The sequence below is a fragment of the Triturus cristatus genome, chromosome 8 (assembly GCF_964204655.1).
Source record: "Triturus cristatus chromosome 8, aTriCri1.1, whole genome shotgun sequence".
NCBI classification, from domain to species: domain Eukaryota; kingdom Metazoa; phylum Chordata; class Amphibia; order Caudata; family Salamandridae; genus Triturus; species Triturus cristatus.
This window is the reverse complement of record NC_140591.1, coordinates 1,406,546,025-1,406,560,017: the sequence shown is the minus strand read 5'-3', so window position 1 is coordinate 1,406,560,017 and position 13,993 is coordinate 1,406,546,025.

Here is a 13,993-nt window from a genome sequence, read left to right as displayed (position 1 = left end):
CTTCCTGCACAGAAACAATCCTGTCTACAACACAGGCACCCTTGCACCATGGTGCAAAGACGCCTGTGTTCGTGCTAGGCTGCCAAAACGACACAAGCGCAGGGGAAAGGACAGGATAAATACGGTGCATTCCTAGCCTTTTCCTGTGACGAAGGGCAGCAAGGCACCTTGCTGCGCTGCCCTACGCCACATCTCATAAATATGCCCTTAGTCCTCATGTGACGTCTCGTGCCAAAGCATGTCATTCAGTCTCTTTCAGCTTGGTTCTCCCTATAAATAATTACAATTATGTTCAACAGATAATGCAGCAGATGTTGCTTTTTAGAACAAGTGTTTGCACAACTCGCGCTCAGCATTTTACCCCAGACTTGCTGCTGTCAGTGACATTGAATATTTTTAGCATTAGCATCGCACTTCAGTCATCCACAAAACATTTTATAACGGAGAAGACGCCCTTTGCGCACAGCCTCAAGGAAGAACGTAATTAGCAAGTCATTCTGCAGGTGAAAACTAAGCTCTCAACCATCTGTCATGCTGCGGTTCTTGCTATTTTAAATGTCCTACTTTGAATCTATAATAAACTCGCTTTCCAAGCAATTTAATTTTTCCAGCATAAAAATAAAATGCGTCGTAAAATCGGATAAGATTCCAAACTTTTCTATGTTTGCACAAACTTTTGCTAGTTCAGTACTAGGTTACAAATGTAATCAATTCACTGTAATATTTCCTACTTGAACACTGCTACTAGAGGTTCCTCTAGAGTAGACTATGTAACGCATGGCAATGCACACAGTGCAATTATTACCTGTATTCATAAATCTGTTACCATAAATAGGAAAGGAAAAAGTGTAAAGAAGATGTAGGAAGTGAGTCGATTTGTATATATAACTAATATCGTCGAATGTATGGAAATAAGCATTGCAAGTTTACTATGATTTAAAACTTGACAATAAAGGGAGGGATGCAAAGATTTGCTGGGCAGCGAATCATGTGAAATGCTCCTCTTCCTTAGTTCAAACTTGAAGAAAAAGGAAGGCCCATATTAAGCTCAATCCTGGTCAATCTTCACATGCCGACAGCATCACCTCACTTTTATACTTCCAAGACGTGTAGGCAGATAACACTCAAACGTGCATCTTGTCTTACATCTCAACAACTCACTGCCAAGGAGAAATATCGAACTAACAAATCCAGTAATAGGCGAACTAGAAACATTTAGGGGCCGATTCCGATCCGTAAAAAATATTCCCCGTACGAATCGTATCCGGAATTTTTTCCGTACGAATCGTACAAGTCCCGTACAAACTGGCAAGTACTGGGAAAATTCCCCGACATGTCCTACGGGGGTGGGGGTACGGTGCGGACATGGGGGGGGTGCTGGGGTACGGCGTGGCCATAGGGGGGTGCTGGGGTACGGCGCGGACGTGTAGAGATGGGGGTACGGTGCGTACCGGGCCCCCTTTTCGCAGTGCATCGTGGCGTACTTAGCTTTTCCGGCAATTTTTGGGTCCCGTAAAAATATTGGCGTGCGAAGTGCTGTGGGTACGAATCGTACTTGCTGGTCCGTAAAACGCTTCCTGACTGGTGTCCCGGATCGGAATTGTGGGTATGTTTTAGCCGGTCGGTGTTTTTTACGATTCGTACGGAAATGGTGTTTCGGTACGATTCGTACTTGCGGGTTTGTAAGGTGTTTTTCCCGGGTACGAGTCGGACGGAGAAAACGCTCCGTCCGACGGTTCGTACCCGGGTTTTACAGGATCGGAATCGGCCCCTTAGTCAAATTCTTGCAAAAACACAAAAGTCTGTGCTTGGACAGCCTGCTACATCCTGGGCAACAAATGGTGGCCTAGTGAGGTGTAGGCTGCCGAGGTAGATTCAGACTACCTCTAGTGAGCTGACACTTTTTCACAACACCCCCCCTCCCCCTCAAAAGTGTGGGTCACCATGGACCATGGAGACGAGTCTCCTTGAGGCTGAATTTGGATAATCTCTATGTGGGACGGCTATGAAGTCAGATTGATAGATTGATTATGCTAGATAGCACAAAGGTGGTAACCGTGGTATGCTGGTGGTGTAGACAAGTGGTTACTAATGAAGGCATTCCAGGTGGGAATGCTTTCATGCAGCTATGAAATAACAAGGAAGGCCAAACTCTGGGGCTATATTGAGTTTGCCCCAGGTACAAATAACGCTTTTCATGTTTGATAGTTCATTGGAGGTGAAATCCAAAGCAAAGGGTTAATTTGAGGAACAATTGACCTTATGTGAAGGTGATATTACAAGGGCAATTGATACCATAATTGTATTGTTTTCCAATGCCTTTCACTTTTACTCAAAATTCACAATCTGTTAAAACCTCTTCAAATGGGCGTCTGTGCTCAGAATGCACAGTAAACTGACCTCACATTTTATATAGACAGCTTCACCAGCTCTGCTTACTGCCCTCAATGCGCATTCATACTTGTGCTTCTTTACCTTTCCACAGTGCTTGACACTGCTAAGGCACCAACTCTAATTTCCAGCCTAACCACTCTTGGTATCACACTGTCAGCCATCGACTTATTTTCCTCCTAATTCTCTGCCCTGAACTTTTTCGTGGAACCAGCCTCCAAGCTCTCACCACCACCATTTGGTGTCCCTCAAGGCCTGATACTTAGCTCACTCCTATTCAATATTTGCTTGTTGACAGCATCTCCTCACTTTGATGTAACTAATATATATATAAGCATATAACATCCACACTTTCATCTTGTTTCCCACCTCTGCACCTCACTTCCAATGAAAAATATCCAACTACTTCCCAGCTATGTGCCTCTCAATGGATCTTTGGACCCTCATGAACAACTCATCCCAAACAATATTAGATCCTTTCCTGTCACATCAGTTTTTGCTTCTATTCCCTGCCCCAAATTCTTCCTTCTGGCATTCTTATCCCTGACTCCTGTGCTAGAATTCTCAGCATACTATTCGGCGTCTCTATGCTATTTTGAATTTCTATTTACTACCAAAGGCACTATGTCCAGGGATCAAGTCACAACATATGGTGGTGTGCCAGAATATCCCCTTCTACATGGTGAAGGCATTGATCACTTCATTGTAACCCAAGCCAGTTGACTATTGCAATAGATTGCATGTTGTATTCAAAGTTCTACAAGGCACTATGGGCCTCATGTAGGTAGCATACCAGTTACCACTTCTAAAATACCGAACGTTACCGAATCGGTATTTAAGAAGTGGTAACTCGTATGTAGGTAATGAGTCGGTAATTTTTACCGATTCGTTACAATTCGGTAATTACCGAATCGGTATTTACCGATTCGGTAATGAGGCATACCTTCCCATTGAGGGGAAGGTATGCCTCATTACCGAATCGGTAAATACCGATTCGGTAATGGTGGAGAACATGCAAGGGTGGCAGGGTGTCACATTGACACCCTGTTGCACCCCTGATTCGGCCATGTGTGCACATGTGGCACACATACATGCCCTAAGGGCATGTATGTCTGCCACATTGCACACTGCTAAGCGCTGAAAAATGCTTATACACATCCATTAATTATTTACCACCAACTATTAGTTGGTGGTAAATACCGACTCCTAAACACACCCACACACTCCCCCTACATCTCATTTTTGGATTCGGAATTTACCGAATCGGTAAAATTACCGAATCGGAAAAGTTACCGATTCGGTAACATTACCAATTCGGTATTATTACCGATTCGGTAATTTTACCGATTCGGTAAATTCCGAATCCAAAAATTGTCCCCCTACATACCAATAGCCAAAATACCGGTCGGTAACGGTATAATTACCGAAAATCAGCCGTTACCGACCGGTATTTGGCTACCTACATGAGGCCCCATATGTTTGAAATTATTATGAACAATTATTTCTGGCTATGATTTAGATATGTCTGTAGATTATTAAAGTTAATATAAGGACCATCATACCTGCTACCTTCACAGCTGTTTGTCTATCCACTCTGCTTTGTACAAAACGTTTTCTAGGAAAGCTCCAATTTTTCTTGTTGCTAAATTGCTTTCAGGAAATGATTGTAATTAGATTAACTGTGTGAGCGTTCATCTATTTTATATATATCATTTGTATCTCTCGTGTCTCCAGCCTTGAATAAAATATTTCTGAATGTTCTTGGTCCACTTGCAGCATCTTAGCAGGTTTCCTACTAAAGGAGAGGTAAAAGGATACAACATTACATTGGGCTCCCTGGAAGATGAAAAGTGCTTAGTTGCACTGCATTTTTTCATTGTAGTGGAATATCTAATCCAGCACCATGTACCATTGCATAATGAAGGGGTAGAAGTCAAAGCTTTAGAATGTCCTCTCGCCCATATTCAGTACTGAATCCAACTAGGCTTCATCACAATACACTAGTGAGTTCAGGAAATGTAGGAAAATGCCTACCTGATCAACTCAGAAAAGGTGTATTGATTTTTTCAGCAATTGAAATACATGGTACTCAAGCACATTTATCAACCACATACATTTGTATATACAGTAATTCTAATTGCACCTGCCATTTTTCAGTCAGATAACCAAGAATGTCCCTATCTAGGGGTTGTTGTTGATGGTAGCACAGCTTTTTGTTGATCAGAGATCTCTTGTAAATCCCTTACAATGCTAATTTGCCCCAGACCATCAACAGTGGGCTTACTCTAGGAATGTGAAAGATGCTAAGTTTCCTAGTAGTGTCTGCCCCACATTTTCATGAATGCTGACTCTTCATTGCCATATTGCTACTGGCAGAAGGTAGCTCCTGACAGACACCCTGTGTACTGTTGGTGATGTTCTTCTTCTTGGCTGTGTTTACTTTTCTGCACTAGTGACAGCAAATCCTTGGTGACTTTTTTATTATTAGCATAATTCTTTGATGTATCATGAATTCTTACCGGTGTATAGTTTGTCCCCTGTGATGTCATGTTCAAGGGGAACTCATCTCTTGCATATAAAACCATGATGAGAAACTACTTTGTTATTCCCTGTGTTCAATGGGCCCTATCTACTGATTCTTCCCCATCCTCCATCCTCCATGCCGGGTTGGGGGGGACGGACACACTTCTGCAACCCTGGTCTGGACAGTTTAGAACCTGAAAGGATTCTATACCCAACAATTTACAAAACAGTAGGGTATGAAACAATGCAACAAAACCATTCTACACCCACTTGCTTTTTCATATCAGCCCACAACTGTCAGCCTTCTTCATTGTTCTCTGAGGCCAGAACAAAAAGGCAACAAAGAGCTACTGAACAGTTATATGCCTGGAGGGAAAGAGTAGTAGGCTAACAGCTCAGCTGGTTGGTTCTGCATGTCAGGATTGCTTAACTTGAATGCACATCAGTCAAAAAGAGCATGGCCAGACTAATTATGTGGCATGTACTTTTTAAGTTTTACAAGTCCTGGTAGACAAACTCTCCCACAGGATAATATTAGGCTACCTTATTACATTTAATAAGTGATAACATTTGTTGTTGAACAGGTAGAAATGTCATGTTTACACACAAATGAAGTGTAATTTAAAAACCTCTCTAATGGTAAAGTCAGATATTAAGTTACAATTTTAAAACTGTCCCTTTTAGAAAGTTAATTGCAAAAACTGGGGGAAAATGTTTGCACTGTCAGCATTCCGTCCATCATTTGTTTGCTGTAACACTTTTCTCCCTAAGTGGGATGGGTATGCCCAGACGTGGGTCCCTTGCTCACTGTGCCACTGGATTCAAGCTAGCCTTGCTGAAGAAGGGTGACATACCCTGAAACTGGTCCAGGGAGGTCCTGGCCTGGCAGTTCGGTCTCGACTGTTCCCATGGGGCACAGGGTCATGACTGATTTGCATATGGCTGGGTCCAAACTTGGGTGGCGTAGTGGGCAAAAGAACGATGTATTTAACCCAGATCTTTTGAGTGGGGGAGAACGTTTGCATTGTCAGCATTCCGTCCATCATTTGTTTGCTGTAACCCTTTTAGAAAGTTGGCATTTATTTGTCCTAACCATTTGGTGCCTGTAGTCTGTATTCTGGGTCACATGAAAAGGTGTAATTGACAGTTGTCCTTTGTGCATTCTTCCTAGACAGTGACACAAAGGGGGATTAGATACTGTCAGGATGGGCCATCCTGCCTGGATGGAATGGGTGGAGCTGTGCACAGCGCCACTTACATTTCAAAGGAGATGCCTCTGCCAATTCACAAAGGATTTCAGATGGGCATTTTGTTACCACAGACATGATGGCATCAGGGCAGGGGGGAAGGAATCCCAGAACCATCTGTGGGGTAAAAAATCCAGAAGTTTCTTTCACTTCGAAGCTGGCACCAGGTATAAAAATAGAACTCTCAGACCCATTTGTCAGTACACTCCTGGAGATGTGGATACTACAGTAGAAGACTACTCTGCTGCACGAGGCCTGCCTTGCTCTCTGAGGAGGGAGACTGGACCTGCTCCCTTCAACCCAGACAGAGTGGCTCCCAGAGTCATATGGCTGACCTCCCGTTCTGAGCTACAGGCCCACAGCAAGCTCTGGAGGTCTCTCTGCAACTGCCCAGCTGACCTGCTGCACTTTACCTGCAACTGGACCTGCTAGAGCCCTGCTGGCATTCCTGCTCTCCAAGAGGTGCTTCCCAGGTCCTGGACCCATGGCGGGCATCACTTGAGCTTCTCCTGAGAAGTAAATAAAAAATCCTGAAGTTCGAGCTGTTTGCGAACTTGAACTGGCCCGTTTCTCACCAGATCATGCAACGATCGCCAATGTGAAGCTCCAGTGGCCCAAACTCTTCACACTACAGTGACCACCAGCGATGGCCAGTACTGCTAGATCTGCAATTCAAGCTACAGCATCGACAGCCCACAGTGACTGCCAATGGTAAACTCCAGCATCAACCGTCTTTGACGCCTGACAGGATCTTTGCAGTGTGGGATTTTTCTTGTGTGGTGTTTTCACCTAATTCTTGGTTGTGTGCTGCATAACTACTTTACACATTGCCTCTAAGTTAAGCCTAACTGCTTTTGTGCCAAGCTGCCAAAGTGTAAAGCAGAGGTTGATTTAGTGACATTTGTGGTTCACACTGACTGGGGTTGTGGTGGTTCCTTGAGAAATATGTTGGTAGTTAACAAGTAGAAATGAATTACATATGCTACATGAATACATTTAAAATGACATAACATACCATATTTTTTAAAACGTTTTGGTAAACCATGTATTCTTAAATCTATATTATAATTACCTTACATTTGTAAGCACAATGTCCAACTCATGTGTAAGGTATGCTAAGACACTGCACAGAAAATAAACCAGTGTCCTTCTCACTCATGCCTGGCTGAGCTATACATAGAAATTCGGAAAATATAAATATGCATCAGGGAAAAAGGCGCAAGTTCATGTTTTTATCAGATTTCGAATGACTGTTAGGGTGCAATGTCGCCTGTTGTCAGTTTTCACACAGCTCTATGTGACCTCAGGAGTCACTGTGGCTTTCATGACTGTAAAGGTATTTATTGCTAGGCTGCAAGAATACAGCCAAAGTCAAACAGAAAAATATTAACTCGTATAAATATGAAATGAGCAATGGAATAGGCACACCGTTGACAGTTATGAGAGCGTATGAAAGTCAGGCATGCCTCTGGTTCATTTTCATGAATAAATTCTCTTAATGGAACCCATATAACATCTCTCTTCTCTCCCTGCCTTAGAAAATAACCAGCACTGGCCCAAAATTAAAATAAATATGCACATATACACATTTATATTACAATAGATGTAGAGCCAGATGTACGGCCATGTTCTTTTGCGAGTCGCAAATTGCGCTGAATAGTGAGTCGCAATTTGTGACTCACAAAATGATATGCACAACAGTGTCAGAGACACTGTTTGAGATTCTCAATGGGGTTGCAAATTGCATGCCTCATCAATATTCATGAGGTGCTTGCAATTTGCGACCCCATTGAGAATGGCTGGCCCTCCTAGGTATAGTGGCCTGCTGGGTTCAGCAGTCCTCCATGTCTGGTACTGCTTTTAAATAAAGCAGTTTTTTTAATGCAGCCCATTAAAGGAAAATGGTCTGCACTTAAGGGCAGGTAGTGGTCCCTGGGACCACTGCCTGCTCCTAAAAAATATTTTACCCTGCATTTGCAAAGGGGAAGGGTCCCCTGGGGTCCCTTTCCCTTTTGTGATTGCATTACCACCCTCTTGAAGAGGGCGGTAAATTGCGAGTGTTTTGCGACCACAAATGTGGTTGCAAAACATTTGTACATGGCTTGTGGGGTCGCTATTAGGAAGGAAACGCCCCTTCCTAATAGCGAGTCGCTAAACACTATTTTGCGAGTCGCAGTGCTTAATTCGTAAAAAAAAGGGCCTGGGCCCAAGGTTTTGATCAGAAGCCTTTTGCTGGTGCTATGGAATGTCACTGAGCCTAACACAAAGCCTCTGAGTCTTGATGCCACCACATGTCTCATCATTAATCGATCACAGGCCCTGGCCATTGCTTTATCTCACTTTTACAGGTTCTTTGTCACCACTGCTTTCTCCCTTTTTCACTGTTTCTCTGTGTTTTCTTCCCACCTTTTGTGTTTTCTCGCTCTTGCTCTGGATCCAAGTTTTCTGAAGAATAATACATGTTTTCATCATAAATTAGTGCATGTGGGCCCCACCTGCAACCATCAGCTTAAATTAGGCACTGGTTATATCTAAACTGCAAGGAAGACACTGCTTCTCAAACCGCAATCTGAGAATCAGACTTAAACATACATAGCCAAAAAACAGTGTAGTCTACAAAACACAAGCAACTCAGCTAAAAAGGTAAGGTACCATTGTATCTAGACTACTGCTCTGAAGAGAAAAGAGTCAGGCTTTGTCTCTGAGCAGTGCTGGGTTATTTATATTGAGAGACTGCCATTGTGAGTAATCAAAGATAATATCAAGCATGGTATATAATGATGATACCAAGCAATAGAAAAAAGGGGATTTGCAGCTCACAGTAGCTTGAATCTCACTCGAAATAGATCCTTTGGATGCAACTCTATTACCAATGTAAGGAATCTTCCAAAACAATCAAAACATGGACAACATGTAACACAATTTTTTTTTATATTTCAAAGCATAAGGCACTATTCTCAAAGGGAACTTCAGTGTTAAAGGTATGCATACGACCAAATTTAACGCTTGCCAGGATTTGACAATGGGTTTCCTGGCAGGTAGAAACCTATTTGTCACAAGTGCAGAGTTCTCTGCAGTCATGGATCCCTAGCAAGTGGTGGGAAGTTGATGTTCAAGGCGTGGTTCGCCTTGGATGTATGGTAACATCCACAAACATGTGCATCTGTGGGAATTCCCAAATTCACATATGCTTTTTCTCACCCTTGAAATCATCACAGATATACTCCAGTACAGAGCTGGAGTAACTCCTCTCCGATAGTGAGAAGGGAAATCATCACCCCCAGATTTAAGGGGGAATTTGGGAAAGGGCTTACTCCAATGAAAAAAAGAATTTCCCTCACCAAGAAAAAAATGAGTATTCACCCAGAGGATCTTATTCCCCCTGTACAGAAGTCTCAACTAAGGAGAACTTTGCACAGCAATAGGAAAAAGTACCTGACCTTCTGAAAAATAAGCCTTGATACCTGCATCTAGTGCAGCTTTACATGTGTACTCCTTGGAATGGTGGTAAAAAGCAAAGAATGGGAAACATGTGTGCACACAGAGATCTCTGCCAATAGGTTTTCTACGTTTTTCGTGAAAAGCATGTTAATATGGTAAATGCAGTACCCTTTAAAGTTGCTGTAGTTTTTCACCAGAGTTGTTGCACCTGTAGAGAGCAGAAGTAAGCCTACTGCATTTGCCAGAATGCAATGGGGTGAACTGTGCTGGGTGGAGAGGCAGTGTGTTCCCTCTCCCCCCTTGTGTTTGAAAGGCTCCCTTGAGCCAACAAGCTGACAAGCTCACCTAGGATGCACAAGTGTTCCTGTGGCGTGGTACTGTGACCTGTGAATACTTAAGCAGCATTTCAGCAACCACAGTCGACTTTTCCCTGCTCTTTACTACTTCTGCTCTCTACTGATGAAGGGCTAAATCAGGAAACAGGTCTAGAGATAACAGCACTGCCTGCACCAACTTAGGTGAAAAACGACAGCAAGTTTGAAGTAAGAGTATTGCATTTAACAGAATGCAATGGGGTGAACTGTCCTGAGATGAGAGGCGGGCGCTCCTTCCCACCCTCTGCATAGAATGAACGTATGGTTCCTTTAAGATATAAAGTCTGGGTAGACACAGTTATAATGTTGTAAATAATCAGTATGTATATTGCTAATTTTGTATAGCAATTTGTAAAGACATACAAATGATGGTAAAAACTGTGATCTGAAGGTTTAGAAAATGCAAGTAAAAAATCACCTTTAGGTCACACAATACTACACAAAGATGCACACACAAACTCATCAATAAATGAAGAGCACTTTTAATTACAAGCCAGACATTTTAGGTTTGCCAAAACATGTTTACCTTACCTTGCCAATTGATGTCTTTCCAGGAGCTGCCATGGAATATTTCAAGCATCATTACATTCTCTAATAGAGCAGGGAGACTCACTGGTGTGCACACACACTAAGTACCCGCAAAATGCACAGCACGGAGCACAGAACACAACCCTCACTATCAATACCTTTGTCATGAAATATATTTTTTTAATGCATAATCTAGTTAATCTCTGGTGTTTGTGTGATATAGTTTCCTCTCTCTTCTAATAGCATTGCATGGCATCTGCATGTGAGGTCATGGCAAACACAACACACACACCCCACACCTGAAAACACAGAAATGCACTTTTGACTAGCAGCCATTTGCCAGTGTGGTTTAATTGTCTTTAGGCATTGACTGACATGGTCGTCCACCAGTGTAGGTCGCAACCCACAACAATTCCTGGATGTGAACCCTGAAAAAGTAGGTCACACACAGGAGCATTGGTATCTTTGTTTTATTTTCATATATTGGGAGAGCACCCAAAGGGAGTTCATTCAACCTCCTCAATGCCTCTGGTTCACTGATCCATTCCTTACTGGTGCTCCCCTAAGCATCCCTGCCCTGCTATTCAATTTTATTTATTTATTTAGGTAGGATCCGCCAGCTGCAAATTGCTCCTCTGCCACTCTCTTTACTTTTAGTTCTCCTGTGAGGTTATTTACTTAGTTTTATTTCCCCATTCGGACATGGCAAACCACCATGTAGGAACAGTAATGTGGAAAAAAAGCCAAAATGGCCCCTGCTGCATCATGAATGTATGCATGCACATGTAAGGACATGGTGGCCAAATTGAAATGTTAAGAAAAATCATGCAAAGATGGCTGCTGTGTGCATGTTCGCAATCATCACAGACATCAGTTCGGCTTCTTTTACTTTACAGTTCCAACATGGATGATGGCCATGTTAGAAGAGTAAAATGAACATAAATGAATAAAGTGCGCAATAGCACTTTGCAGCTGTCGGGCCTTTGAAAAATAAATGAAAGCATTGTCAAAGTCAATACATCAGCACTTCACATGATAAAGGTGAAAATATTGACTTTACCAATGAATGTTGAGAATATCAGCATCCGCTTGGTGTGTTTATTAAAAAGTTGCCCACTAAGGATGTAGCAGGATTATTCTCATTGAAACTACTTACGTTTGTTTGATATCCATAGTCTCAGAGAACAGTAAGTTCATCAAAAATACAGCTGATCCCTTTAAAGTATACTCTTGCATCCACATGAGACGTCCTAACTTGTTAATTCAAATATTGTAGCATGTATATTTTGTTTACTACTCCTCTGTTGGGTGCTGAAGCACTTGCTGACAGACCTAGTAAGTTACAGTGTGCTGGGTCTTTGTGTTGTGAGTGAACAGAGAAATTATCTTGACTTAAATATATCAAAAGTGATGGTTGTAATGTGTGAATTAATCTCGGTCATCATTAATTAGTCTGGGCACCATCCCAGTCCATAGTTATTTTGCACACCAAGCCACCTTAGTTTGGGCCCAGCAACATGCACATCATATTTGATCAAGCACCAACTGGAACAGTCCAGCCTGAAATGCCAGGCCAGGTTCTCCCTGAACAAGCGCAAACACAACTCAAGACCGGTTTCACATTGATTGGGGCTTGTCAGTCAGGTGCATGTTAGTTACAGTGGCATGATGAGCATAGAAGCCACGTCTGGTCATGTCAGGGCATCACACTGAAGTATACAAAAGTGATGGCTGGAATCCGTGGATCATTCTTAGTCACTGGTAATTACTTGAGCCTCATCCCAGTCTACCATTATTTTCCACACATGCCGCCTCAGTTTGGACCTACCCATGTGCAAATTAGTCTTGACTCTAGTCAAATAGGAACAATCAAGCTTGAACTGCCAGGCCAGGGCTTCCCTGATCCGGTACACAAGCAACCCAAGACTGGTTTTGCTCAGAAAGTCAGATGCAGCTTGGTTCCAGTGGCAGCATGAGCACAGAAACCATGCCTGCTGGGCACGCTTGTCGCACTTCACACTAAAGTATACAAAAAAGAGATCGTCAGAATGCTTGAATTTATCTCAGTCACTGGTGTTAAGTTCCTGCTGAGCTATGCTTTCTGTAGATCAAGTGCCTTATCTCTTAAAGCTGGGATGGAGTCTATGCCAATATGTTTCTCTTTCTCCATGGCACATAATTAACAAATGATATCCTAGGAAAAACAAACTAGTCTTTGACTAAGACAAAGTCAGATGTGCACCCGTCAAATATAGTCAAACTAAAGGTAACGGTTCCAACTTAGAGGGCAATGGATCCTCTTCAATTCTGGTGTAGAGTATTCCTTCATAAGGTACACTCCTTATTCATGTCTAATAGTGATAACATGAATGCACTCTACCTTGCAAATAAGAGAATACGTTTGGTGAGAATGGAAAGATGGACACACTATCACTCTATGGACCTGATTGTGAGTACCTAGGAGGGTTAGATAATATTTAACTCACCCTATAAAATCTGACACCACAAGGTTTGAAATTTATTGGGTGTGATAAAGAGAACCTATTATGAATATTTTTCTTCTATTGGGGAATAACATGTGGATGTTGATTCTTATAGCACGAAAACATGCATTTCTCAGCAAATATTGTTTTTTTCTTACTCTTAAATTTGAGCAAGTTTGACCTGCTGAAATTTAACAGCTGCTACAAACTGTATTGCACCTGATAACTACTGGGTGTGATAACCTTTGCACCACTCATAATTGGGATGGATGTGCAAAACAGACATTTCCACATGGATCATAACTTACCAGGACACTTGTAATAATGCCATATGTGTTCCTAAGATAGGAGAATTTGAGGGACATAAAACAAGTGAAACAAAACTATTTCTTTGACAACCAATGCTATTCAAGTCCACGGTGGGAGAGTTTAAAAATAGTAAAGGAGTTTGTTCAACTCTTGACAAATGTCTGTATATTTAGCTCTTATCATGAGCACATACTGTGTCTAGAGCTTTCATCGGGGCCAAGACCCCTTAATTATCACTGCTTAGTGGGAAAATGAGTACCGTCCATAAGGTAAGTGCAAAGAAAGGTGAAGTTAAACGACTAGTGTAGTGTAGTCGGATGATTGGAAAGCTGTAAAATCCTAGTGATCTGAGTAAACAGATGGTAATAACTCCCTGTATGTAGATGAAGAACCAATATTTTTCAGCTTCTCCTTCGTACCATATTGTGAGGCCGTAAAATTATGCATTTAATTCAGAACTCTAAGGAGGACTTGCCTATAACTTCAGCGTCGTTTGACCAATCATCCTGAAATATTCCCAAGAAAAGTGTCATAGTAGGTTCTGTGTGTAATGGAAAATTTGGGGGTGATCCATGCAGTGGGGACCGAGAAATAGGGGCATGAAATAGGGGTGCGTTTGTAATGTTAATTCCCATATGAACGCGTTGTCAAAACTATAGCCCGGACTGCTGGACGGAATTACTCCAAATTTGGCAGA